The sequence below is a fragment of the Dendrobates tinctorius genome, unplaced genomic scaffold (assembly GCF_039654945.1).
Source record: "Dendrobates tinctorius isolate UK_male_01 unplaced genomic scaffold, ASM3965494v1 ptg000022l, whole genome shotgun sequence".
Classification (NCBI taxonomy): Eukaryota; Metazoa; Chordata; class Amphibia; order Anura; family Dendrobatidae; genus Dendrobates; species Dendrobates tinctorius.
In genome coordinates, this window is record NW_027361690.1 from 39,585,041 (window position 1) to 39,600,397 (window position 15,357).

Consider the following 15,357-nt stretch of genomic DNA (forward strand, 5'->3'; position numbering starts at 1 on the left):
AAACTATAACAGGGTCCGTCGTGTTTCCATCATTGATCCTAATTATCGTTCATGTCCTGGCAGATCTTCAACTGAGCCTACAATGCAAATGTAGGCATGGAATCATGCTATTCTGCAGATCACTGAATGTGATGAGAAATATTTCAACAACTTCCAGGAGATTTGGTACTAGACATAAGAAATGTAATCTCACAAATAATAAACATGGGATGATTGTAAAGCACTAGTGCAAGGATAAGTAAGATCCATGAATTGTTCCAGGGAAGTAGTTGTTAAAGATTTCAGAGGGTGGATGCAAGGCGCGATAAATGCAGTGTCTAATGACAAATGGAGGCTGTGGGGGAGGATTGTTAAGCCCCCCATATACATTAGATGACTGTTGGCTGAACGATGGTTTGGCCTATCAGCCAGCAACTATCTTGGTCGTCTCTTCCATACACAGAAACACTCAGACGAGCTTCCATTTGTTCCCTATAAGAGGTCCACTGCCAGACATGTCTGGTGGTGGCTTATCTGAGAAAGGACACAAGGACAGGCAGTCCAAAAATGGACATGCCAGATCCGTAACTCCCCTGATAATCAGTTGTCCATGGTTCCCATACTCATTAGTCTAATGAGTATGATTGTCTTTAGGCTTGTGCATGCAGATGTGTAATAGTGTAATTTGCAACACAAATTAACTAAATGATTACCCAAGTACTGATAGTATTTTATTTTCAACTCATTCAAGAGCCTTTTGATAAACAACATTTTTGTTTTTTCCTTCCAGTGCACAGATGATCAGATTTTTGGCAGTTGCAACTCTTGAACAGGCCACGTAAAGTTGACCATGAGAAAAGCATGGAGATTGCAAATCGATCCCTACTACTTTCAAGGACTGTCCCTGAGCCTTTGTTAATGGACATTGCAAATGCCAGTCAAACTGGAAACTGAAAGCGTTTAAAATCAAAAGGCAAATCAGATGGAATGAGTGGAATTCTTGTAATGAAAATGTCTTCTCCTTTGGCACATCCTGTCAAAATGGTTGCTTCAATTACATTTGTAAACAGGTTCTTAATCAAGAGTCTTGTTCCATTACGCAGCTTTGGTGGATCTAAATTTCTCAACAGCAAAATAGGTGCTCCAGGATTTAGAAAGATTTTATGCGGAGGAAGTCCTTGTGGTTTCAAGGAGTTGATGAACTCTATTGGATAGAATAATGCTTGATCAGGGTCTGTAACTGTATCCACTGACTTGTTGGTCGTGCACATACCTGGAAGGAGATTTAAAATTTGAAAATTGATCTTGTTGACACTATCATTTTTTGGAGCTAGAATAACCCTTTCACGCAGCCAGTCAGACTTTCTGAAGTTGCATTGAATGTTTGGAAAAACTTTTTCTTTTAGCTCCTCAATTGATGTAACGATTTACCAAAAGTTGGTTGGAAACATGATCTGTCTAGTGGTTGAGTTTACTGGTGCCTTGCCATCTCCAATAGTCAACAACTGTCTTGAGTACAGTCCAGCAGAAACATCGGCTGTCATGTGGACCCTCATGTTTTTGTTCAGCAACATTTTCTTCACTTGTTTCCAAAGGTATGATGCTTTTAGGCAGGTTTTGAGTTCATCTGCAGGGGCTGATCTTGGTATAATGGGTAGTGTTTGTCGAAAGTTACCTGCCAAAACAACAACTACACCTCACATGATAGAATTGTTTCCACGCAAGTCTTGGAGCAGTCTGTCCACTGCTTCCAGAGCCTTATTGTGTGACATCGTGCATTCATCCCAAATGATGGCACTGCACATTTGAAGCAGTTTGGCTTGTCCTGATCCTTTGGCAATGTTGCAGACTGGGCTGTCACTGTGAGACAGGTTAAGTCAGGGGCGGACCTACCACCTGTGCAGCCGGTTCATTGAACGGGGGCCCCGGGGGAGAGGGGGGCCCCTCCAGCCTCCTACGCCGCATGGCTAATTATTCAATTTTCAAATTAGCCATGCGGAGTGCAGGAGGAGAGCAGTGCCGAAGCATTGGAGGACCTGTGGTGACATCATTGTCATGTGATCAGGGGGCTGAGCTGATCACAGGCCTTCACCATTGATTAGCTTCGCCCCTTGATCACATGACGATGACATCACCACAGGCCCTTTTAGCTGAGCTCACACAGGAACTGCATCTTCCAGCAGGAGCGCGGCCAGGTAAGAAGAAAGTTTTTTTTTTAATTTTATTTAATGATTATGTTTCCCCGCAGGATGGAGACACATGGACCATGTGTCTCCATCCTGCCAGAGCAGATTAGAGACAGGGGGGAGGCAAGATGAAGATGGGCAGGATTGGAGACGGGGGCAGGATTGGAAACATTGTGGTCAGGATGGAGATGGGGCAGGATGGAGATGGGGCAGGACTGGAGTCAGGGGCAGGATGGAGATGGGGCAGAATTGGAGATGGGGCATGATTGGAGACATTGGGGGCAGGATGGAGATGAGGCAGGATGGAGATGAGGCAGGATGGATATGGAGGCAGGATGGAGATGGGGCAGGATGGAGACTGGGGCAGGATTGGAGACGGGGCATGATTAGAGACATTGAGGGCAGGATGGAGATGGGGGCAGGATGGAAACTTTGGGGGCAGGATGGAGATGGGGCAGGATGGAAACATTGGGGGCAGGATGGAGACATTGGGGGCAGGTTGGAGACAGGGCAGGATGGAGACGGGGGCAGGATTGGAGACTTGGGCAGGATTGGAGATGGGGCAGGATGGAGACGGGGGCAGGATGGAGATGGAGCACGATTGGAGACATTGGAGGGCAGGACTGGAGACATTGGGGGCAGGATTGGAGACAGGGCAGGATTGGAGATGAGGCAGGATTGGAGATAGGGCAGGATGGAGATGGGGCAGGATGGAGACAGGGCCAAGATGGAGACGGGGGCAACATGGAGACAGGGCAGGATTGGAGACATTGGGGGCAGGATGGAGATGGGGGCAGGATGGAGACAGGGCAGGATTGGAGACATTGGGGCAAGATGGAGACAGGGCAGGATTGGAGACATTGGGGGCAGGATGGAGACATAGGGGGCAGGATGGAAACACTGGGGCAGGATTGGGGGCAGGGTGGAGATGGGGCAGGATTGGATACAGGGGGCAGGATTGGAGATATAGGGGGCAGAATTGGAGATACAGAGGGCAGGATGGCAGACACTGGGGGCAGGATGGCAGACACAAGGGGCAGTACTGGAGACACGGGGGCAGGACTGGAGACACGGGGCAGGATTGCAGGTACAGGGGGCATGATTGGAGACAAAAGGGGCAGGATGAAAGACATGGGGGCAGGATTGCAGGTACAGGGGGCATGATTGCAGACACAGGGCGCATTATTGGAGACAAAGGGGGGCAGGATGAAAGACACAAGGGGCATGATTGGAAACAGGGCAAAATGGAGACATGGGGCAGGATTGGAGACAGATGGGGCAGGATCATGGGGCAGGATGGATATGATGGAGACAGATGAGGAGATCATATAGGGCACAATGGATACTCATGAGGGTTGGATGGGAGAACATATGGCTGAAGCCAGGAATGAGACACACGGGGGTCAGGATGGGGGATATTATTACCATAGGGGCTATTTAAAGGATATTATTACTGCAGTGATGTATTTATTTTATTTTTTGAGTATACTGTTTTAAATGGGGGGGGCAGTCCTCTTACTGTGTAGATACTAAGTTGCCTTTTTTTCTTCATGTGATGTAATGTAGAAGTTGGGAAAAAAATAAGTAATGTGTTCTGCAAGTGGAGCTCTAGTTAACTGTGTTATTTCCTGCAGAGACGAGCCCTGGCTGGAAGAAGTGATGGCGATCTGTGCTGGATGAAAGATGAAAAGCAAGGATGAAGAACTTTACCTAGAGACGTCACTGGTGAGTTAGTGTGTTACCTATACACTGACACTATATACTGTATACTATATGCAGAGGTTCTATGTATAATGTCACCAGTGATCACTGTATTACTTGTACGTTATATACAGAGCTCCTGTGTATAATGTTATTAATCACTGTATTACCAGTACACAGACACTGGATAGTAAGTACAGATCCCCTGTGTATAATGGCACTTATGGCGATAGTATTGTTTTTTTTTATTACTGATCAGTATTGTAGTATTCAGTCACTATGTGGTGGTAATATGTGGTCTGGACATGGTGTTGCGGTATTTGTCCCTTGTATGTGCTATTATTTGGTCACTTTGTGGTGGTAATATGTGGTCTGGTCATGGTGTGGTGGTATTTGTTCCTTGTATGTGATATTATTCGGTCACTGTGGTAGTAATATATAGTCTGGTCCTGGTGTGGCGGTATTTGTTCCTTGTATGTGGTATTAATATAGGTCACTATGTGGTGGTAAAATTGTGTCTGTTCATGGTGCAGTGGTATATGTCCATTGTATGTAATATTAATGGACATTTTAAAAATTGAAAAATAAATACAAATGTACCTAAATTGTATTGCGTATTTTAACAAATATTTAATAGGTTACAGTAGAGTAGAGCTCGGCCAAAAGTCTACAGTGTTGTGATGGCGGCTTCAAAAATATTTTGGCGAAAAAAAAATCTGCCGGCTATATGTGTGATCTGGTGATGGGAACTTTTAATGTGTGATTGGTGAGAAGTGGAGTTTTCAAACAGAGTGCGGTGGGACTGTCGACAGTTTGAAGGGTGGAGGCAGGGCTGGGGTGGAGCCTGGTCGGAGTCTTACGAGGGGCCTCGAAAATTTTCCCAGTATGGGGCCCTGAAATTTCTAGCGGCCGCCCTGCCCCTGCCCATATGCTGCAGCAGTTCAGGAATGTGCAGAGTGCGGACACTGTGGAATGGATGGATCCTCTTGGTCTGGCCTGCCCTGCCTGCTCCAGGTAAGAGTACTACCAGAGCTGAGCAGGACTGAGGGACTGGGACCGAGGCACAGGCATGATTTTGGGGGGCTCCTGGGGTGGGGGAGAACTGAACATGGCAGGCATGATTTTGGGGGGCTCCATCCTGGGGGAGAACTGAAGCATGATGGCCTGGCTGCTCATGAATGGGGGGCTCCTGGCCTGGGGAGAAGGGAAGCATGGCCTTGGCTGCTCATGATTGGGGGGGCCCCTGGGGAGAAGCATGGCTGCTCATGAATGGGGGGGCCCCTGGGTAGAAGCATGACTGCTCATGAATGGGGGGGGCTCCTGGGGGAGATGCTTGGCTGCTCATGAATGGGACGGCTCATGGAGGGGAGAAGAACCATGAATCGGGCGGCCCACATAGGGGGAGAAGCAGCATAAACTGGGGGGGCCACATGGGGAGAAGCAGCATAAACTGGGGGGGCCACATAGGGTGAGAAGCAGTATGCCAAAATTAGACCGCATATGTGGGAGAGCATTATGAAACAAAGGGAAACGGGGGTGCCTATGTATATTGCCTATCTATATGTTTACATAACTTTGTTGCCCTATGAAGGACGGGGGGGCCCGAAAAATTTCTTGCACAGGGGCAATCACTCTTTTGTTGGTTGCAGTCAAACTTAAAATTTGGTTATAGGCGTTTCTTTGGTCTTGTACCAACAGTGGCTCATTGTGAGAGACAAATGCTATCATATACACAGCCTACTTCTGCACTTTTCTCCTTTAGACCACGTTCACACGTTATTTGGCCAGTATTTTTACTTCAGTATTTGAAAGCTAAAACTTGAAGTAAAACATTCAGAGGAATCGTGTATAAGCCGAGTTTTTCAGCACTTTTTTTGTGCTGAGAACGCCCCCCTCGGCTTATACACAAGTCAATTGTCCCAAAGGGCCAGTGGGGGAGGAGGAGCAGCGGGTCACAGAGGCAGGAGCCAGCGGCTGCGGTTGTCACTGTGGGCACTGCTAAAGAGAAATAAATATTCATTACTCTTATAATGCGCACATAGACACCCACAGCCGCCGGCTTCCAGAAGACATCCTACTCACCCTCCTGCGTGCCCTCGCAGCATCTTGTTAGTCCCGGCACCCTCGCAGCATCTCGTTGGTCCTGGCGCATTCGCAGCATCTCGTTGGTCCCAGCAGCTCTTCCTGTGTTGAGCGATCATGTGGCCCTGGTCATTAAGGTAATGAATATGCATGCTTCTCCACTCCCATAGGCGGGAAGTGAATATTCATTACCTTAATGAGCGGGGCCACATGATCGCTCAGCAGGAAGAGCTGCTGTCACTGGAATGAGATGCATCAGGGTGCACAGGAAGGCGAGTATTGATTTTTTTTTTTAATATGAAACATGCATACAACGACAGGGACCGGGGAGCCATGCATACTATGACAGGGACTGGGGAGCCATGCATACAATGACAGGGACTGGGAAGCCATGCATACAATGACAGGGACCGGAGAGCAATGCATACAGGGATGGAGGGGGCCCAGGCATACAATGACAGGGACGGGGGAGCCATGTATACGATGACAGGGACGGGGGAGCCATGTATACAACGACGGGGACTGGGAAGCCATGCATTCAACAACAGGGATGGGGGGAGCCATGCATACAACGACAGGGACAGGGGAGTCATGCATACCAGGACAGGGATGATGGGACAATGCATACCCAGCTTATACTTGAGTCAATAAGCTTACTCAGTTTTTCGTGGCAAAATTATGTGCCTCAGCTTATACTCGGGTCGGCTTATACTCGAGTATATACGGTATATTAGAAACACGTCACCGCTTCTGTATTTTTATCCCACTCATGGTTTTGGCTTATAAATACTGAGGTAAAATACTGACCAAATACTGAATGTGTTGATGTGGCCTTATGCACAGTTTTCACCTGCAGCGCCTCACTGTTCTCTATACACAGCCTCATACTGCAGCAGCACCTCACTTCTCTCTTTTTCCCCCTCTCATCTCTCATTTTCCCCTCACTCCTCTCATTTTTCCCCTCACTCCTCTCATTTTCCCCTCACACCTCTCATTTTCACACTCACTCCTTTCATTTTCCCCCTCACACCTGTCATTTTCCGATCACTCCACTATTTTCCCCTCACTCCTCTCATTTTCCACTCACAGCTCTTCATTTTCACCTCACACCTTTCATTTTCACCCCACACTTCTCATTTTCCCCTCACTCCACTATTTTCCCCTCATTCCTCTCATTTCCCCTCACTCCTCTCGTTTTACCCTCATTCCTCTCATTTCCCCCCCACTTCTCTCATTTTCCTCTCACTCCACTATTTTCCCCTCACTCCTCTCTTCCCCTCACACGTGCACAGGAACTTCCTGTTATGAGCACAGTGGTGTAGTCCATGAGGCTCCTCCCTTTCCCTTGACATCATGCCTCACAAGAGCAACTCCATTGTAGACACGAAGAAGCTAGACGTGGCTTGTGCCTGCTGCGCACTGATACTCTGAAGGCGGAGGCCCTGATTGTAGCTCGCAGCAGCTGAGACGTCGCAGCCAGTGAGTTTTGCAGGGTGGCTTTCAAAATGAATGAGTCTCCGCCCGGGTGCACTAACAACATCGGCCATGTGGACGGGCCTTTGCGTGTGGAGTGAGCGTGGCTATATGGAGTGAGTGTGGCTATGTGGTGTGGGTGTGGCTATGTGGTGTGGGTGTGGCTATGAGGTGTGGGTGTGGCTTGATACACACGCGCATACATACACTCAGCTTTATATATATAGATGTGGATATACAGTGGGGCAAAAAAGTATTTAGTCAGTCAGCAATAGTGCAAGTTCCACCACTTAAAAAGATGAGAGGCGTCTGTAATTTACATCATAGGTAGACCTCAACTATGGGAGACAAACTGAGAAAAAAAATCCAGAAAATCACATTGTCTGTTTTTTTTTCATTTTATTTGCATATTATGGTGGAAAATAAGTATTTGGTCAGAAACAAGCAATCAAGATTTCTGGCTCTCACAGACCTGTAACTTCTTCTTTAAGAGTCTCCTCTTTCCTCCACTCATTACCTGTAGTAATGGCACCTGTTTAAACTTGTTATCAGTATAAAAAGACACCTGTGCACACCCTCAAACAGTCTGACTCCAAACTCCACTATGGTGAAGACCAAAGAGCTGTCAAAGGACACCAGAAACAAAATTGTAGCCCTGCACCAGGCTGGGAAGACTGAATCTGCAATAGCCAACCAGCTTGGAGTGAAGAAATCAACTGTGGGAGCAATAATTAGAAAATGGAAGACATAGAAGACCACTGATAATGTCCCTCGATCTGGTGCTCCACGCAAAATCCCACCCCGTGGGGTCAGAATGATCACAAGAACGGTGAGCAAAAATCCCAGAACCACCCGGGGGGACCTAGTGAATGAACTGCAGAGAGCTGGGACCAATGTAACAAGGCCTACCATAAGTAACACACTACGCCACCATGGACTCAGATCCTGCAGTGCCAGACTTGTCCCACTGCTTAAGCCTGTACATGTCCTGGCCCGTCTGAAGTTTGCTAGAGAGCATTTGGATGATCCAGAGGAGTTTTGGGAGAATGTCCTATGGTCTGATGAAACCAAACTGGAACTGTTTTGTAGAAACACAACTTGTCGTGTTTGGAGGAAAAAGAATACTGAGTTGCATCCATCAAACACCATACCTACTGTAAAGCATGGTGGTGGAAACATCATGCTTTGGGGCTGTTTCTCTGCAAAGGGGCCAGGACGACTGATCCGGGTACATGAAAGAATGAATGGGGCCATGTATCATGAGATTTTGAGTGCAAACCTCCTTCCATCAGCAAGGGCATTGAATATGAAACGTGGCTGGGTCTTTCAACATGACAATGATCCAAAGCACACCGCCAGGGCAACGAAGGAGTGGCTTCGTAAGAAGCATTTCAAGGTCCTGGAGTCGCCTAGCCAGTCTCCAGATCTCAACCCTATAGAAAACCTTTGGAGGGAGTTGAAAGTCCGTGTTGCCAAGTGAAAAGCCAAAAACATCACTGCTCTAGAGGAGATCTGCATGGAGGAATGGGCCAACATACCAACAACAGTGTGTGGCAACCTTGTGAAGACTTACAGAAAATGTTTGACCTCTGTCATTGCCAACAAAGGATATATCACAAAGTATTGAGATGAAATTTTGTTTCTGACCAAATACTTATTTTCCACCATAATATGCAAATAAAATGAAAAAAAAACAGACAATGTGATTTTCTGGATTTTTTTTTCTCAGTTTGTCTCCCATAGTTGAGGTCTACCTATGATGTAAATTACAGACGCCTCTCATCTTTTTAAGTGGTGGAACTTGCACTATTGCTGACTGACTAAATACTTTTTTGCCCCACTGTATATATTATAATCTCTCGACAACTTGATGCTATAGCAGATATGTTGGTTGCACATTCCATACAGCAGAGCTATAGACATCTCTAGTGTCACAGTGAAAAGCTCTGTACCCACCGCTGTATCATAGGGTATACCTCCATAAGGCATGGGACATGCACAGGCCGGATTGCTAATCTGCTGAGCCGAGCAGATTCCCGGTGGGCCGGTGGCTCTGAACTACAAAATGGGCCACCGGCCCTTTAAAACATCTGACTAGGCCCTGTGTGCGCTCACGCTCTGTTGGTGCACGCGTGTGAGCGCGGCCGCGGCCTCGTCAGTGCGGGTAAGGCCGGTTTCACATTTGCGCTTCAGGGCGCAGCGACGGCCTGCGCACGGCCGCCGCTAAGCCCCGCCCCCTGCCGCGCCTCCGCCGGTAGCTCCACCTCCGGGCGCAAGACGCTGCATGCGTCATGCGTCCCCTATCTTTATCACTGAGGATGCAGGCCGTGCGCAGTATGCGTTTGGCGGCGCCTGCGTCCTTTTGACGGTGCGCCGAGCGCAACCAAATTGCAACAGGTTGCGTTTGCCGCTGGTCGGCGCACCGTGAAAAGGACGCATGTGCTGCCAAAAACGCATACTGCGTCATGCGCCCGGAGGCGGAGCTACCGGCGGAGGCACGGCAGGGGCGGGGCTTAGCGGCAGCTGTGCGCAGGCCGTCGCTGCGCCCTGAAGCGCAAATGTGAAACCGGCCTAAGGACCTTGTCAGAAATTTGAAAAGGCCGCCTCGGGACACACAGGACGCTTCTCTGCTCTCTCTGTCTCACACTGGCGTGCTGTCCTCCATGGGTGTTGCTAACGTGAAAGCTCCGGGGGTTCTTGCCCTGAACGTTTTTCCCAGAGCCCCGGATGCCGCTGATTGGTCAGTGCTCCTGTCCTCCTGTGCGGCTCTGAGGGAGAGAGCCAGCAGCAATCAAGATGGTCAGCATAAGGTCAGCATAGGTGGCGTGCTTCCAGAGAGAGATAAGCTCCTGTCAGCACTGTGACAGCTTCTCCTGCTCTCATCTGCTATCCCGGTAGAGACTCGAGAGTAGAGACCGTGGGTTGTGCTGAACAGTGCTGCTGTGAGCAGGAGAAGCTGACGAGCTGCACGTGGACACCAGCCTCCCCTGCATCACAGAGGAGAGTGTGTGTGAGGCTGTGTGTGTGAGGCTGTGTGATACATGTGTGACCTGTGTGATATGTGTGAGTGTGAGCTGTGTCATACGCGTGAGCGTGAGCTGTGTGATATGCGTGAGCTGTGTGTGTGAGCTACTTGTGTGTGTGTGAGCCGTGTGATACATGCGTGTGTGATATGTGTGAGCTGTGTGTGTCTGAGCGTGACCTGTGTGTGTGAGCTGTGTGTGTGAGCGTGAGCTGTGTGTGTGAGCATGAGCTGTGTGTAAGCGTGAGCTGTGTGTGAGCGTGAGCTGTGTGTTTGAGCATGAGCTGTGTGTAAGCGTGAGCTGTGTGTGTGGGCTACTTGTGTGTGTGAGCTGTGTGATACATGTGTGTGAGCGTGCTCTGTGTGTATGTGATACATGCGTGTGTGATACGTGTGAGCTGTGTGTGTGAGCTACTTGTGTGTGTGTAAGCTGTGTGATACGTGTGTGAGCTACTTGTGTGTGTAAGCTGTGTGATACATGCGTGTGTGATACGTGTGAGCTGTGTGTGTGAGCGTGAGCTGTGTGTGAGCTACTTGTGTGAGCTGTGTGATATGTGTGTGTGTGTGATACGTGTGTGTGTGTGATACGTGTGTGTGTGTGAGATACGTGTGTGACACGTGTGTGAGCTACTTGTTTGAGCTGTGTAATACATGTGTGTTTTCAGACACGTGTGTGTGTGTGTCTGTGTGTGTGCGTGAGCTGTGTGTGAGCTAAAGCAAAAGCTGTCACAACCTGCCAGTGTTCTACGATTTGGGTGAGGACATTCATTGTATGTGGGCTGGTGATTTTTTTTTGTGCCAGGGCTGCTTTTTGGTCTCAGTCCGGCCCTGGACATGCTGTACATCTCAATGCCTCCCTAAAAAGAGGTTTCTGCTGCATTTAGCAAAAACTCTGTATGAGGCCAGATGTACAGTATATGGAGTAAGGCTCATAGAATTACAGTGTAATCATACCAGGAGGCATGCAAAATTTCTCAATGCTAATTTACATTTTACAATGGCTGATAGTTAATATGCTGGTGACCGGGGAGTAGATGGCAGTGTTGCTTTAAAGTATGGGATCAAGCGTTGTTTCAGTGACAGAGCTTTCTGGTTCAATTACAATTTTTGAGTACAATAATATATATATGTAAATTGGATTGAAAGCATATTTGACATTTAATACAGTGATAGAGAATGGCTAAAATAATGAAAAAATGTTATGTTGAGTTAATGTACAGACTTAGGTTCACATCTGTACTGAACGCTCTGCTGGATCCATAGCTCAATGGACATTCAGTGCTGAGTTCTAATAGAATCCATCAGGTACAGCCGAGCTGCCCATCATTGTGACTGGAAAACTAACCATGCAGCAAAGGCTAATATCATGCATTCAAATTAACCCTAGTCAGTATACAGTATATCTCATATACATATTTCACATTCTCAAGGTACAAATATAGTGTCACATAAGGTCATCAATGCCATTCACTGTACTTCCTGCATAAAATATGAACCCCATGCTGTCCCTCTCATGATACATACATTTCATCTACATTATCTTATCTAATAAAATATTCGCTCCAGACTGCCCTCCCTTATAAACCATAACAACCCTACCATCCTCTCGTGTGAAAATGTGACCTCTATATTGTCCCTCTTATGAATATGGCCTTTAAAATAAATCCATTTCCTGATGTATCTCCTTGCAATTCCATCTCCACACGGTCCCCTTCATGCTGGTTCCTTTCTCCACTGTCGGCCCTCTACTCTGTCCCTCTACACACTGTCTGTTCCAATGCTCCACTATGTCTGCACCAGCTGTCCTCATCACTCTGTGCGCTCCCAACACAGAAACACAGAACTGTCTTCTGCTTCATAAGAGACATTCACTTTTGTGGCTGTTTTCCCTGCCTATATATACTGTATATATATTCACAATCCATTCGGCAGTACATCACTACTGTTCCATTCCATTTCGCAGTACATCACTCTTCTCAGCTTGTCTATGTATAGCCTCATCCTGCAGTATTCCTCTCAAGTATACACAGCTCCATTCCTGCAGTACATCACTTTTCTAATTAATTATATATATATATATATATACACAGCCCCATCCTGCAGTACATTACTCCTCTCATGTACAGTATATTCAGCCCCATCTTGCAGTACATCACTCCTCTCATTTGTATACTGCAGTAAATCATTCTAATATATATAGCACTCATTTTATAGTGCATATCTCCTTTCATGCATATACAGCCCAATCCTGCAGTACATCACTCCTCTCATGTATACACAGCCCCATCCTTACAGTACATCACTCCTCTCATGCATATACAGCCCTATCCAACAGTATGTCACTCCTCTCATGTATATACAGCCTTATTCTACAATAGAGTTGTGGTCAAAAGTATTGACACCCCTGCAATTCTGACAGATAATACTCAGTTTCTTCCTGAAAATGATTGCAAACACAAATTCTTTGTTATTATTATCTTCATTTAATTTGTCTTAAATGAAAAAACACAAAAAGAATTGTCCTAAAGCCAAATTGGATATAATTACACACCAAACATAAAAAAGAGGGTGGACAAAAGTATTGGCACTGTTCGAAAAATCATGTGATGCTTCTCTAATTTGTGTAATTAACAGCACCTGTAACTTACTTGTGGCACCTAACAGGTGTTGGCAATAACTAAATCACACTTGCAGCCAGTTGACATGGATTAAAGTTGACTCAACCTCTGTCCTGTGTCCTTGTGTGTACCACATTGAGCATGGAGAAAAGAAAGAGGACCAAAGAACTGTCTGAGGACTTGAGAAACCAAATTGTGAGGAAGCATGAGCAATCTCAAGGCTACAAGTCCATCTCCAAAGACCTGAATGTTCCTGTGTCTACCGTGCGCAGTGTCACCAAGAAGTTTAAAGCCCATGGCACTGTGGCTAACCTCCCTAGATGTGGACGGAAAAGAAAAATTGACAAGAGATTTCAATGCAAGATTGTGCGGATGTTGGATAAAGAACCTCGTCTAACATCCAAACAAGTTCAAGCTGCCCTGCAGTCCGAGGGTACAACAGTGTCAACCCGTACTATCCGTCCGCATCGGAATGAAAAGGGACTGTATGGTAGGAGACCCAGGAAGACCCCACTTCTTACCCCGAGACATAAAAAAGCCAGGCCGGAGTTTGCCAAAACGTACCTGAAAAAGCCTAAAACGTTTTGGAAGAATGTTCTCTGGTCAGATGAGACAAAAGTAGAGCTTTTTGGGCAAAGGTATCAACATAAAGTTGACAGGAGAAAAAAAGAGGCATTCAAAGAAAAAAACAAGGTCCCTAAGTCCCTGATGTTTTGGGGTTGCTTTGCTGCCTCTGGCACTGGACTGCTTGACCGTGTGCATGGCATTATGAAGTCTGAAGACTACCAACAAATTTTGCAGCATAATGTAGGGCCCAGTGTGAGAAAGCTAGGTCTCCCTCAGAGGTCATGGGTCTTCCAGCAGGACAATGACCCGAAACACAATTCAAAAAGCACTAGAAAATGGTTTGAGAGAAAGCAATGGAGACTTGTAAGGTGGCCAGCAATGAGTCCAGACCTGAATCCCATAGAACACCTGTGGAGAGATCTAAAAATGGCAGTTTGGAGAAGGCACCCTTCAAATATCAGGGACCGGGAGCAGTTTGCCAAAGAAGAATGGTCTAAAATTCCAGCAGAGCATTGTAAGAAACTCATTGATGGTTACCGGAAGCGGTTGGTCGCAGTTATTTTGACTAAAGGTTGTGCAACCAAGTATTAGGCTGAGGATGCCAATACTTTTGTCTGGCCCATTTTTGGAGTTTTGTGTGAAATGATCATTGTTTTGCTTTTTGCTTCATTCTCTTTTGTGTTTTTTCATTTAAGACAAATTAAATGAAGATAATAATACCAAAGAATTTGTGATTGCAATCATTTTCAGGAAGAAACTGAATATTATCTGACAGAATTGCAGGGGTGTCAATACTTTTGGCCACAACTGTACATCACTAAGGCTAGTTTCACACTTGCTTTTTTTTGCAGCGCGTTTTTCCCGCAAAAAAACGCATTGAAAAAACGCATACATAAGCATACAACTGCTGCGTTTTTTTCAAGCATTTTTATGAGCATGCATGAAAAAAACGCAGCGTTTTTATGCGTTTGTATGCGTTTTTAGCGCGTTTTTACCGCGTTTGCGTTTTTTTCCGACATTTTTTAGGTGGCCCCTCACACTACCCAAACCATGACTTTACTGACCCTAACCCTGACCCTAACCCTAACCCTAACCCTGACCCTAACCCTTAACCAAATCATACTTAACCCTAACCCAAACCCTAACTAACCCTAACCCTGACCCTAACCCTAACCCTAACCCTGACCCTAACCCTAACCCTAACCCTGACCCTAACCCTTAACAAAACCATACTTAACCCTAACCCTGACCCTAACCCTAACCCTAACCCTGACCCTAACCCTTAACCAAACCATACTTAACCCTAATCCTGACCCTAACCCTGACCCTAACCCTAACCCTAACCCTGACCCTAACCCTTAACAAAACCATACTTAACCCTAATCCTGACCCTAACCCTGACCCTAATCCTTAACAAAACCATACTTAACCCTAATCCTGACCCTAACCCTGACCCTAACCCTAACCCTGACCCTAACCCTAACCCTAACCCTGACCCTAACCCTTAACAAAACCATACCTAACCCTAATCCTGACCCTAACCCTGACCCTAATCCTTAACAAAACCATACTTAACCCTAATCCTGACCCTAACCCTGACCCTAACCCTAACCCTAACCCTAACCCTTAACAAAACCATACTTAACCCTAATCCTGACCCTAACCATGACCCTAATCCTTAACAAAACCATACTTAACCCTAACCCTGACCCTAACCCTAACCCTAACC

General features: G+C 46.6%; 1 long non-coding RNA gene across 1 annotated transcript in view; it reads left to right on the plus strand.

Annotated features, from left to right (window-relative positions):
- Nucleotides 1–3,732: 3,732 nt before the first annotated feature.
- The window catches only part of LOC141084141 (uncharacterized), a 29,919-nt gene continuing 18,294 nt past the window's right edge, over nt 3,733–15,357 (plus strand). Inside the window, exon 1 of the long non-coding RNA XR_012230938.1 lies at nt 3,733–3,890. This is a non-coding gene — a long non-coding RNA (uncharacterized lncRNA). The remainder of the gene's footprint in view (nt 3,891–15,357) is intronic.